The 13,613-nt window shown below is 49.4% G+C and overlaps 2 non-coding genes across 2 annotated transcripts; one reads left to right on the top strand and one right to left on the bottom strand.

Moving 5' to 3' along the window:
• Positions 1-6: 6 nt before the first annotated feature.
• LOC123360137 lies at positions 7-122 on the bottom strand. The gene has a single exon (XR_006575971.1). It is a non-coding gene; the product is annotated as a U5 spliceosomal RNA (small nuclear RNA).
• An 874-nt stretch (positions 123-996) lies between these two features.
• TRNAN-GUU lies at positions 997-1,070 on the top strand. Its single transcript has one exon. It is a non-coding gene; the product is annotated as a tRNA-Asn (tRNA).
• The last annotated feature ends 12,543 nt before the right edge of the window (positions 1,071-13,613 follow it).

Here is a 13,613-nt window from a genome sequence, read left to right as displayed (position 1 = left end):
GGCAACAGCCTTGCCAAAGCAAAGCCTTAAAAAATTGGGTACAAACTCATAAACATTTCTCTCCACGGAAATCTTTAGTAAAAGGCGAAAGATTTATACAAACTGAAGAGAAAGCAGAGTATGTAGAACACGCGGCAGAGGCGCTGCCGGGGCAACTGCCTACGCTCCCAAAAGTCAGGGTGACTACTCTCCCAGCCCGTGTCAAGGCCTTTTGGGGCTGATGTCATTTGCATGGTTACACCCACCCCGGATTGCATGATGGGAGTGCTTGTCCAAACGGTCATTTCAGCTGCTGCGATATCCCCAGTCTCTTTGTTATTGGGGCAGGAGTAATCCAGTGTATTTTCCTGTTGATTTTGGATCAAGGACAGAGTAACTGTACCTGGCATTTGAGGCCTGAGAGCGTCACCCTCTCCTGAAAAGTACTCACCATTAAGGGGTATGGGTTCCTAACGTCCGCTTGTGGTGGGAGGTAGAAATGGATGTTTGTTGGTGTCTTGCAGGTGGTGCTGATGTCCTTTCTGCTGTCCCTGGTGTGGAAAGACAGAGGCGGTTTTGAATCTCTTAAAATTGTTGTTAGTGCTGTGGTTGCTTACCCTAAACTTACGCCGTTAGATCTTTTTCACGGTGTATTTTGGTCCTGAGAGGTAAAAGGTGTGTTGTTAGGGAGTGAGGTAGTAAAGGTCAGTTGCAGAGGTAGTGCATGTGCCCCCCCCCCCCCCCCCCGGTCCCATAGTCCAGAATTTGCATAAACCCACCCACTGTCCTGTGACTAACAATCTCGCTCTGCTAACTCTTCCAGCAAAACAGGCCAAAGAAAGTGTATGCGAGCGCTGTACCACAGCCCCGTTGCTCTTTTCGGTTCCTTCCCACAGAACTTTTGCTCCATACCAGTCCAGTTCCTTGCTGTTCTTGTCTAACCACTGCATGCATGTGCTATACCGTACCCTGAGCTGATGCCCGGCTTTTGTGCTCAATACAGCCTTACCTCTCCGTGTCTCTGTGGCGCAATGGGTCAGCGCGTTCGGCTGTTAACCGAAAGGATGGTGGTTCGAGCCCACCCAGGGACGAGGCTAAGCCTGTGCTGCTTCCTTGCTTCCCCGAGGCCTGTGGGGGAGCCTCAAAGATCCCATTTTGCTGCATCTTGGCCTCAGTGCTTTCAGCTGGTGGTCCAAAGAGCGGGCTGGAGGCCATTCAGAAACCCATCTGCCAGCAGCCGTGCCGGAGGCTCAGGCTTAATCCTCAAGGCCGAGCACAAAAACTTTCAGCCGGGAACATTTCGCTCCCTTCCCGCCTCCGCCCAAGCGGCGAGGGAGAAGCGGAGGAGACACGCCGGCTCAAAGACGCCTCCCTCCCACTTCCCTGTACGCTGTGCAAAGCTCTTGGCCTGCCTCATGGCTCGTCAGGAAAGCACGGCCATGCGGCCCAAGCCTGAGTCATGTCCGCAGCCTGGCCCACCCCGGCTGACGGCCGCGCAGTGCCACGCGAGTCAATGGCAGGTCGAGTCGGGAGCCTCGGCTCTTTCCCCTGACAGCCACACACACAGCGCTGCCTAGCGCCCCCAGAGCCTCCCTCGTGTTCTCCCACAGCAGCCGCCTGCCGGGGTGGTGGGAAAAGGGGACCAGGAAGCACTGCAGCCTCATTCCAGGACAGGAGGCCCTCACCATGCCTAGGCCTGCCTCTTGCCTTCAGCCCAGGCAGCCAGAGGTGCCAAGGAGCTCCCTGGCAGGCCGCCGCTTCGCCTCAGCCACCTCTTGCCTCATGGCCTAGGCTCTTGGGGCTCTGCTGGTCACCGGCTCGCTTGAAGGCCCAGAGGGAAAAAGAAACAAGCACACGCGTAGCAGAGGATGGTTTCGATCCATCGACCTCTGGGTTATGGGCCCAGCATGCTCCCACTGTGCCACTCTGCTGGTTCTTCACACCCTCCCCCTGCCACCTAGCCGCCACTATCCGGATTAGTGCCTTACGCGCCCTCGCTCTGGCAGGCAGATGCGCAGGCTGCTAGGCAGCTGCCCTGGTCACAGGATTTTACAGCTTCTACAGGGTAAAAGGGATCTATTTGGGGTTTGGACCCCATTGGGAGCTGGGTAGCTGAGTGCCGGAGACGGGAGCACTTCTTAAACAGTTTTCAGTTAAGCTTTCAAGCTTGTGGGGGACGAGGTTCAGCCTTGGATCCGTGTCTGCAGCAGGCAAGCGCGTCTGGCTCAATCGCCCCCCACCCCCCCGCTGTATTAGCAGACTAAAACCCGGAGCAAACGCACACGCCTTGCAAAGGAACAGGAGCCGGGATCTCGAACAAAAGTCAACATTTTATTAAGATGACGTTCAAAGAAAAAAAAAGTGTACAGTACAGAGTTTCGGCATAGAAGTTTCTGGTGCTCAGGGAACAACGTACAGCTTACCCAAGGGATGCAAAATTCGGTTTAAGATCGGGTGGCATAAGGCAGGGGTCCCCAACCCCCGGTCCGCGGCCCGGTACCGGTCCGCGGCCTCTTAGAAACGGACTGGAGCTGGTGGACCTCCCGCAGGCGTGCCTGCGGAAGCTCCAGCTGAGCCCCGGGAGCAGCGGACCTCCCACAGGCACGACTGCGGAGGGAGCGCTCGTCCCGCGGCTCAGCTGGACCTCCCGCAGGCACGCCTGCGGAGGGTCCAGCAAACGAAACCGGTCCCTGGACTTACAGAGGTTGGGGACCCCTGGCATAAGGAATACATAATCTGCAATAGCCCTGACTGGGGGGGGTAAAAGGTTAACGTACAGATACTGAGTTAGGAGGGTATGTTGTCCATATGAGGGCTACGTTCGGGTGTGGAATATAACGAGCGGTTACGACGATGAGGATGGATTGACCCGCGTTTGGTGAGTTTTAACGTTCGGTGTTTTGGAATCTTTGCCACAATCTAGTTGAAGCAGGGTCAGTATGAAGTCTGCCCTGCCATCTGTTGGTGATGTGTTGTCAAGGCCTTTTGGGGCTGATGTCATTTGCATGGTTACACCCACCCCAGATTGCATGATGGGAGTGCTTGTCCAAACGGTCATTTCAGCTGCTGCGATATCCCCAGTCTCTTTGTTATTGGGGCAGGAGTAATCCAGTGTATTTTCCTGTTGATTTTGGATCAAGGACAGAGTAACTGTACCTGGCATTTGAGGCCTGAGAGCGTCACCCTCTCCTGAAAAGTACTCACCATTAAGGGGTATGGGTTCTTAACGGCCACTCATGGTGGGAGGTAGAAATGGATGTTTGTTGGTGTCTTGCAGGTGGTGCTGATGTCCTTTCTGCTGTCCCTGGTGTGGAAAGACAGAGGCGGTTTTGAAACTCTTAAAATTGTTGTTAGTGCTGTGGTTACTTACCCTAAACTTATGCCGTTAGATCTTTTTCACAGTGTATTTTGGTCCTGAGAGGTAAAAGGTGTGTTGTTAGGGAGTGAGGTAGCAAAGGTCAGTTGCAGAGATAGTGCATGTGCCCCCCCAGTCCCAGAGTCCAGAATTTGCATAAACCCACCCACTGTCCTGTGGCTAACAATCTTGCTCTGCTAACTCTTCCAGCAAAACTTTTCTACCATTTTTTTATTCAGCAGTATATTTCTACCAACTTTAGCTTTTAAGTATCATCAAAAACAACCTGTTTAAGTATAACTAAAATTCCTACTTCTGCATTGAAGATTTTCAGTGTATGCTATAACACATTATTTAAAAAGAAATAATAATTAAATCTATTTTTAAACTAAAGAGAGAAGAAAACCATAAAATATGTGTTTAGAGATTGCTAAAGAATCCCATGATGCAAAACACAAATACTGATTTTCAATCTCTTTTAACTTGCTATTGTTTGGAACCCATGTGCCTTGTCTAAAGATTTTTATGTTGGTTTGGGTGAGTTCTGAAATCAAGAACTGCTAAGTACCGTTCTACTTTTCTTGATTCATGTCACCAATATTACTACACTTAATTACTCTTGCCCTAATAAGAAAGAGTTTGGAGATCCCACAGCAGCCAAAATCACCATTTGGACAAGCACCCCCATCATGCAATGCGGGGTGGGTGTGACCATGCACATCAGCAACTAAATGCCTTTGCATCACATCACAAACACATGGCAGGGTAGAGTTCATTCTGACCCTGCTTACACCCTCCCCCCCAGCCAAGAATTGGTGGTCCTGATACATCACACTCCCTGTTATACCAACTCATTGGTATTGAATGCTGAAGTTATGGCTAACAAAAGTAGCCACCCATCTCTGCCCTGTAGCATCCAGCTTAGCCCTTGTTAACACAGAAGTCAGTGGATTGTTCTCTGTCCATAGCTGAAACTGAGCACCGGACAAGTAGTTTGGAAATTTCTCAGTCATGGCCCATTTCAAGACCAAGAACTGCAGCTGGTGGATGGGATAGCGAGTTTCACTATCAGACAGTCCTCAGCTGGCAAAGGCCACAGATTTACATTTATCTTCCACTTCCTGGTAGGAGAGTGCTCCCAGACCCTCCAAACTGGCATCAGCATGCATGATAAACCGTTCGTTTGGGTCAGCAAGGACTAGGATTAGCACATGAATCAGGCAAATAATGATTTCCCGTAAAGCCCTGTCACATCTCTCATCCCACCATGTCTGCAATGGAGAGGAGAGGAGCCCCTCCCCTGTCCCAGGCCAGGCACACCAGATCTGTGTGGGGAGATGTCCATGATCCAACCCAGGTGTGCTGGAGCTATTGGGGAGAGAAGATCCTCCCTCAGCCCAAGCCCACCAGAGTTGATGTTGCAGTGGGGGAGAGATATCTCTCATCTGGTTTTTAGATGCTCTGATGAGAAGGAGCAGGAGAAAGATGTTTTTTTTCCTTGCATTTCAAACCCTTCACCCCCCCACAACCACTTTCTGCTCTAGCCTGATCTCTCTCTCATGTCTCCAGGGCTTTCATTAGCCAGAGGCAGCTGCCTAGGGCACCACTAGGTCTGGGGGCACCGCTCTGCTGGGAGCCCGGACAGATGGGAAGCAGTAGAGCATGTAAGAGCAGGACTGCTGGGTCCTAGAGAGAGCCGAACGCAGCACAGTCTGAGGGAGGGGATTGGCTGCTGGGGTCTCTGGGAAGGGTAGGGGTTGGGGAAGGAGCTCACCTGTGAGTGTGACTCTTTCCCCCCCGGCTGAGGTGAGGTAAGGCAGGCTCTGCGGCTCTGGAACCAGTATCCTCTGTTGTCCCCCATAACATCCATTCTTCTCCCCCCTTCCCCATGGAGCACCCCCTCCTTTCTCCCTCCTCCCCAGGAGCATCCCGCTCTCTCCCCTCCCTCCCCTCCGTCAGGGCTGGGTTGGGTGAGGTGCTGGGAGGTAGGTGGGGGGGAGGAGGCTGGCTGGCTGCCTGCTGAGGAATGAAAGTGAAAGTAACTCACTTCCTGGGCAGTGAGACAGGATTGGAATGTCACAGGGGGCTGGGATGGGGTTAGCCAGATGTGTGAAAAATCAGGACAGGGGGTTGGGGTAGGGTGAGCAGATATCCCTATTTTATAGGACCAGGCCCAATTTTGGGGTCTTTTTCTTATATAGGCTCCTTTTACCCCCCACCCCCACCCCCTGTCCTGATTTTTCACAGTTGCTGTCTGGTCACTCTAGGTGGGGGTAATTGGTGCCTATATAAGACAAAGCCCCAAATATCAGGACTGGGCCTATAAAATCAGGACATCTGGATCTGGTCACCCTAGCTGGGGAGTGCCTTTCCCCTGGGCTTGCAGCTGCCAGCGATCCATCTCATCCGGGGGGAGCTGCACAGGGCAGGATGAGCTGCTGTGGCTCCATGGGTGACCTGTCCCTGAGATCAGATGCTGGGCTAACTTCACCATGGTCCATAAGGCTGGTGGTGGTGCCCATTGGCGTGTGATTGGACCTGAGGGTTTGCTGCTGCTGTTGCTATTCTGCACCCCAAGAGGTGGATTTTGGGGTCTACTGCAGCTGTTGGACCAGCAGGCTGGGGGGTGAGCCAAGCATGAAAGCAGTACTGTGTTGCCATTTAGATTGTCATTTAACAACTTTGTTTGCCAAAAATTCTTGCTAACAATCCTGAATCCAATTTCAATATTTTTTTTTTAAATCAATATCTTAGCCAAAAACAGAAAATTAAGTTGTTGACAATTATTAGTGACAGGTTTGGTTTGAGGCAGGGAGTGGGCCAGTTTTCATCAGAGAAACAAAAAATGTTGACTGACTTTCCTATAGCCTGTTACTCCTGATAAGAGCCCTCCAACAACTGTAATATGCTCATCTCCTTACTGGTGTATAGAGCAGGGGTCAGCAACCTACGGCACATGTGCCAAAGGTGGCAGGTGAGCTGATTTTTGGTGGTACGCAGCGGCAGGCTGAGTGGCTCAGCCCATCACTGCTCTGGAGTTCCGGCTGCTGCCCTATTGCCAGCTGGGATACCGGTCGTCGGCCCCTCTCAGCACCTGCTGCTGGCCTGGGGACCCCCAGGGAACCCCAGGCTGGCAGCGGGCTGAGCAGGCCGGCTGAACCACTCAACCTGCTGTCAGCCTGGTTTCCATTCATTCAGCCGGCAGCGGGCTGAGTGGGCTGGTGGCGGGCTGAGCAGGGCAGGTGGAGGGGTTCCGGCTGCCGGCCCCTTGCCAGTCAGGAGCCCAGCCACCGGCCCCTGTCTGCCTCCTGCCAGCCTGGGTGAGCAGAATCCCTGGCTGGTAGCGGGCTGAGGGGGGTTGGCGGCCGGGATCCTGGCTGGCAGGAGTTGGTGGTCAGAAGCCCAGACCAGCAGCGGGCTGAGCAGGGCCTGGGATCCTTGTCTAGGGTTCCAGCCACCAGTCCCGCTCAGCCCGCTGCCGGTCTGGGGTTCCATTTACTCAGCTGGCAGTGGCCTGAGCAGGACCTCAGATAATAACAATAGTTTATTTATATAATATACACATAGAGAGAGACCTTCTACAAACGTTAAAATGTATTACTGGCATGAGAAACCTTAAATTACAGTGAACTTAGCACACCACTTCTGAAAGGTTGCCGACACCTGGTATAGACTGACCATATGTTGTACTAAGATTCTCCTGCTTTTTTTTTTCCTGTGAGTCAGTATAGCTTTTGCCAGCCCAGAAGTTGGGCAGCCAATGTTTTACATTTTCACAATGTTTTCTCCAACTGTCATAAAGTAAATTCATAGTTAATATGAGTTAAAAAGGCCAGGGACACTTCCTTGTGAAGAATCTGTACAGCAGATCATGCTAGAGCTGTGAAAATGTCAGTTTTTGATGGAACTTTAGAGGCAGTGATTTATCATGTATTTTATCATGTGAATGTGCTGCTATTGCTAATGTCTTTCCAAACAAAATAAGGCACAATAGGACTTCTGTAACATTTCTGTGCTACCTTAATCTATATGAGCTGATTCTGTGCTGACTTCATTTTGGTCACTTTGTGCTTTACCTAGCAGTAAAACTAGGGTTATATTTTCCCACTGTTTGGAGACCCAGCTTATTAAACTGATTTTGCAGCCAAAAAAGCCAGAAAGATTGCTTTTAATTAAAAACAAATCTTTGTTTCAATACCTCTTCATATAAATTTCCAATAAAATTTTGACAAAATTAAAAAATATATACTATTTGCATCATTCTGTCAAATCAGAATTTTTTCTATAGTGCTACTTCTTTAGTGCTAGTGCATCAGCATTACAGTGTGCTTAATTAAGTTAAACTGGTTTTAATAATGTGAATGTGGCAAGTTTTCCAATACTGTATGCTTATATTTGTGTTGCTAAGAGCAGATCAGGCACAGGAGCACCAGTTTAATAATCTCGCCTAGGGTACTATAAATCCTAAGGACGGCCCTGCATGCCTTAATTCTCTTTTTCCTGGCCTTGTTCCAGAGCCCTCACAGCCCAATTCTCTGCCCTAACGTTGAGCCCTCTACTGCACCCTGAACCTCTCATTCCAACCCCACCCCAAAGCCTGCACCCCCTAGCCAGTGCTCTCATCCCCCTGCACTCCAACTCTCTGTCCCATGCAGCCTGATTTAGGGTGTACTAATAATATTAATTTGGAAAATATGATGAAAATTTAATTAATTAGCTTACATTTTAGTTAATTTAATTGAATTATAAAGTTACAGTTGCATTACTGCTATTCAAAAGATACATATGGCATTGTAAGCAACAATGTTTTGGTTAATATACTCACACCCTTCCTTGATAACCTGGTGGTAAGAGACACAGGACCAGCCTTGCAGTTCAGGTTTCTCAATTATTGAGTGAAAGATGCAGTGCTTAGAAAAAGCTAATGTTACTTTGGGTTTACTTGAATAAATTAAACTTAAAATCAAAACCTAATAAACAAAGAATAAAAACGTAGGGAAACCGAGCTTAGTCGAGTTACTGTGAAACTTAGTTTAAGAACAAGTACAGCCTACTGATAGTAGATAGAGAGAGAGTGGAGGAAGTAAGACAGACTGATAGAGAGACGTGCTCTAGCGAGGTGGGTTACCTTTTTTTATAGGGCACAAGCGCCGGAAATCCTTCCTCCTATGCCCAAATTTCATTCCTTACCCACAAAACATTAGGGTACGCTTACTTCATAGGCTAGTATGTTTGTGCATGTTGATGACATGTACCTAAGTTCCCTTGTGGTGTACCTGTTAATTCTGTGGGTACAACACTGAAAACCCCCTTATGCCATTCTCCATTGTCGATTGGTCTAGGTAAAGGTCTTAGACAGGCGTGGGTACTTCTCTATTTAAGTAACAAGATAAAGGTCAAGTTTCCTTTCTGAGTAAAAGGTCACACTATAGAGATGCTAACTTTGCCTTAGCTTAACATACAGGATATGGCCTGTAGGTCCAGGGGCGGCTCTACCTTTTTGGCCGCCCCAAGCAGTCATACGCGGGAGGCGCCCCGGAGCCGCGGGAGCAGCGGACCTCCCGCGGGCATGACTGCGGAGGGTCCGCTGGTCACACGGCTTGGCTGGACCTCCCGCGGTTGCGGACAGTTCGCAGGTCCGGCGGCTCTGCTTGAGCTGCCGCAGGCATGCCTGCGGGAGGTCCAGCCGACCCGCGGGACCAGCGAACCGTCCGCAGTCATGCCTACGGCAGGTCCGGTCGTCCCGGGGCTCCGGTGGACCTCCCGTAGGCATGACTGCGGCAGGTCCGCCGGCCCAGCCTGCCACCCCCCCGGAAAAAGGGCCGCCCCACGCGCGTGCTTGCCGCGCTGGGGTCTGGAGCCGGCCCTCTGTAGGTCCTCATAAGTCATGTGCCCCAGCCCTCTAATCATTTTTATTGCCCTCTGCTGGACTCTCTCCAGTATGTCCACATCCCTTCTCATGAGGGTCCCAACCCCAAAAGTACTCACATTTCACCCCAATGGCTCCAAAATGTACATAGGGTGCTGCCATGGTCAAGTCACTCCCAAGCTCTCCAGTGGAGCCTGCTGGCAGAGAACAAGGTGAAAATTAGCCAGGACGTTGCTCAGTCAATTCCCTCTGCTCCCAGCAGGTGGTATCGGAAAGCTCCAAGATGGCTCACTTCCCTTTCTCTCATCAGCTTCAGGCCCCAGGGTTACAAATGCACAAACCAGTTGGGAGTCTCCCCTGGGCTCAGGGTGTGGGGCTGTTCTGAGGGGACGGACTTGCACACTTGGGATATTAGTGCAAAGATACAATTTAAATTTCTCATACAGAAATCTGAGGGCAATTTATATTTAGTAAAAATCTTATTTAGTGAAAGGAAAGCTGCAGTGACAGCCTGGTTACTGGGGTGCAAAACACTTTCCTCCTGGGATAAACAAGAAGTTAGAATTAGAAATTTACATTGTTTGGTCCAATTTTGCTTCTGTGTAGGCTTGTTTCAGGCTGTGACTGTTTTGGTTTATTAGGTTGTTTTGTTTTTTTAAGTTGGAATGGAGCTTTTAATTGACATTTGCTGGATTCAAATGGCTGACCTACAACACCAGTTTTGACATTGTTCTGCATATTTTATACAGATTTGGCCAGTATTCAAGGATTCAATTCCTTTATAGGAGGTTTTCATGGTCAGGCTTATTTATTTTATGTTATTTTATCATCCTGCTGTAGCACACCTTTTTGATAAAATGTTGAAATTATTAATTTATGGTATTTGTTAGTTTTTATTTTTAAAAACAAAGTTTTTCTTAGTGTTTGGGTTTTAAATTAAGCATTGTTTTTGGTTTCAATTTTTTATTTTGGCTTTGGTTATTGATGGGATCTTTAAGAACTTTGGATTTAAATAATATTTTACCTCAAGGTTCCAAAGACACAGACAAGGCCAGGGCCGTCCTTAGCCATAGGCAGAACAGGCAGCCGCCTAGGGCACCACTAGGTCTTGGGGCACCGCTCTGCCGGGAGCCCGGACAGACGGGAAGCAGTGGAGCATGTAAGAGCAGGGCTGCTGAGTCCTAAAGAGAGCCGAATGCAGCACAGTCGGAGGGCAGGTCTACACTACAGGGGAAAATCGATATAAGATACGCAACTTCAGCTACACTATTCATGTAGCTGAAGTCAAAGTATCTTATATCAAATTACCTACCGTCCTCACGGCGCCGGATCGATGTCTGCGGCTCCCATGTCAACTCCACTACCGCCATTCGGGTAGGTGGAGTTACGTAGTCGACAGGAGCGCATTCGGGGATCGATATATCGTGTCTAGATGAGATGCGATATATCGATCCCCAAGAAATCGATTGCTACCCGCCGATACGGCGGGTAGTGAAGACGTACCCTGAGGAAGGGGATTGGTTGTTGGGTCTCTGGGAAGGAACTCACCTGTAGGGTGACCAGATGTCCCGATTTTATAGGGACAGTCCCGATTTTCGGGTCTTTTTCTTATATTGGGTCCTATTCCTCCCACCACCGTCCCGATTTTTCACATTTGCTGTCTGGTCACCCTAGGTGGGGATAACTGGTACCTATATAAGAAAAAGCCCCAAATATTGGGACTGGCCCTATAAAATCAGGACATCTGGATCTGGTCACCCTAGCTGGGGAGCGCCTCTCCCCCGGGCTGGCAGCTGCCAGTGATCCATCTCATCTGGGGGGAGCTGCACAGGGCAGGATGAGCTGCTGTGGCTCTATGGGTGCCCCGTCCCTGAGATCAGATGCTGTGCTAACTTCACCATGGTCATTGGGCTGGTGGTGGTGCCCATTGGCGTGTGATCGGAGATGAGGGTTTGGTGCTGCTGTTGCCACTCTGCACCCCAAGAGATGGATTTTGGGGTCCTGCAGTTTTCCACGTATCTCCTCCTCTACTGTAGCTGTTGGACCAGCAGGCTGGGGGGTGAGCCAAGCATGAAAGCAGTACTGAGTTGCATTTAGATTGTCATTTAACAAATTTGTTTGCCAAAAGAGCTTGCTAACAATCGTGAATTCAATTTCAATATTTTTTTTTAAAAATCAATATCTTAGCCAAAAACAGAAAATTAAGTTGTTGGCAATTATTTGTGACAAGTTTGGTATGGGGAAGGGAGTGGGCCAGTTTTCATCAGAGAAACAAAAAATGTTGACTGACCTTCCTATAGCCCTGTTACTGCTAAATAGAGCCCTCCAACAACTGTAATATGCTCATCTCCTTACTAGTGTATAGAGCAGGGGTCGGCAACCTATGGCACATGAGCCAAAGGTGACACGCGAACTGAATTTCGATGGCATGCAGCGGCGGTCTGAGTGGCTCTGAGGTTCTGGCTGCTGCCCTATTGCCACCCGGGGTCCCAGCCGCTGGCCCCACTCAGCACCCACTGCTGGCCTGGGGACCCCCAAGGAACCCCAGGCTGGCAGCGGGCTGAGCAGGCTGGCGGCTGATACCCTGGCTGAGCCATTCAACTCGCTGTCAGCCTGGGGTTCCATTCACTCAGCTGGTAGCGGGCTGAGCAGCACTAAATTCAACAAAATAGGAAAACAAGATCAACTAATGACAAAGTGCAAGAACCTAGAGCAGTGATCCCCAACCATTTTTGTCTGGCGGGTGCCAGACGAAGGACTGTGGCAGTGGACGAGCATCCGCCGAAATTCGGTGGCATTTCAATGGCGACGCCTCTGGATGATGCTGCTTATCGGCGGCAATTTGGTGGCATTTCGGCGGATGCTCGTCCGCCAGCCAGTACACAGGTGCACTGAGAGGCCCCTGCGGGCACCATAGCACCCGCAGGCACCGCGTTGTGGACCCCTGACCAGAGAGCCTCCTGAAGCACGGCGATCATTTTGATTTAAATGGACTTGAACTGTATGAAGAATTGAGGACACTGTCATCAATGTTGCCACATGCAAAATCGATAATGGACATTGTACAGTTTACTCATACCAGCAAACTTGTTGACATATATCCTAATGTGTACATTGCCACTCGTATTCTACTGACAATTCCTGTAACAGTAGCATCAAGAGAACGGAGTTTCTCCAAACTAAAGCTCATTAAAAACTATCTCCGCTCTAGAAGGAGTCAGGAACACGTGACTGGTCTTGCTATTCTTGCAATCAAACAAGACATCACTTTGTCTTTGTCATACAATGACACTATTACTGATTTTGAAGCCAAAAAAGCCAGAAATATTGCTTTTAATTAAAAACTAATCCTTGTTTCAATACCTCTTCATATAAATTTCCAATAAAATGTTGTCAAATTAAAAAAATTATATTATTTGCATCATTCTGTCAAATCAGAATTTTTTCTATAGTGCTACTTCTTTAGTGCTAGTCCATCAGCACTATAGTGTGCTTAATTAAGTTAAACTGGTTTTAATAACATGCATGTGGCAAATTTTCCAATAGTGTATGCTTATGTTTGTGTTGCTAAGAGCAAGACAGGCACAGGGGCACCAGTTTATTAATCCTGCCTAGGGCACCATAAATCCTAAGGACGACCCTGGACAACACTTTCATCTCGAGGCCAAAAGATCAAAAACATCAAGACACTTGATCACGGCCTTGGATAGGCCAAGAGACTACTCACACTTGATCTGAGCCACGAGGCTTTGGACAGCTTTAGATTATTTAAAGTAAACCCTGTTTACTATTTTATTTTAATAAAGGTTGTATTGCTCTAACCCCTGGTCTTTAACTGAGGAGCAGAGGCATGGGAGGCATGGCCCCCCCATGAAAGGTGGGGCCAGGTGATGGGGGGGCACAGCCCCCCAATTTTTTTTAATCTAGCCCACCTCAGTCCCCCACCAAACGAGAAGAGTCTGATGCCACCTGTTGGTCACTGGGTGTCACTGCTGCTCCATGGGAAACATGCTCTGTGCATTACCCAGATTGGTGGGAAACACACTCTGTGCCTTACCGTGACTGGTCCGTGGGTGTCACTGCTGCTAGAAGGCAGACACACGCTGTGCATTACGCCACCTGGCCACTGGGTGTCACTGCTGTATCAAGGGAAACACCTTCTGTGTGTTACCCTGAATGACCACGAGGTGTCACTGCTGCGCCAACGGAGACACCTTCTGTGCATTACCCTGATTGGCCACTGGATGTCACTGCTGCACCAAGGGAGACATAAGATCGGCCAGACTGGTTCAGACGCAAAGTCCACCTAGCCCAGTATCCTTCTGTCTTCTGACAGCGGCCAGTGCCAGGGACCCCAGAGGGAATGAACAGAGCAGGGAATCATCAAGTGATCCATCTGCTGCCGCCCAT

The sequence above is a fragment of the Mauremys mutica genome, unplaced genomic scaffold (genome assembly GCF_020497125.1).
Source record: "Mauremys mutica isolate MM-2020 ecotype Southern unplaced genomic scaffold, ASM2049712v1 Super-Scaffold_100214, whole genome shotgun sequence".
Classification (NCBI taxonomy): Eukaryota; Metazoa; Chordata; order Testudines; family Geoemydidae; genus Mauremys; species Mauremys mutica.
The sequence above is the reverse complement of the archived record's forward strand: the minus strand, read 5'-3'. Positions and strand labels throughout refer to the sequence as shown.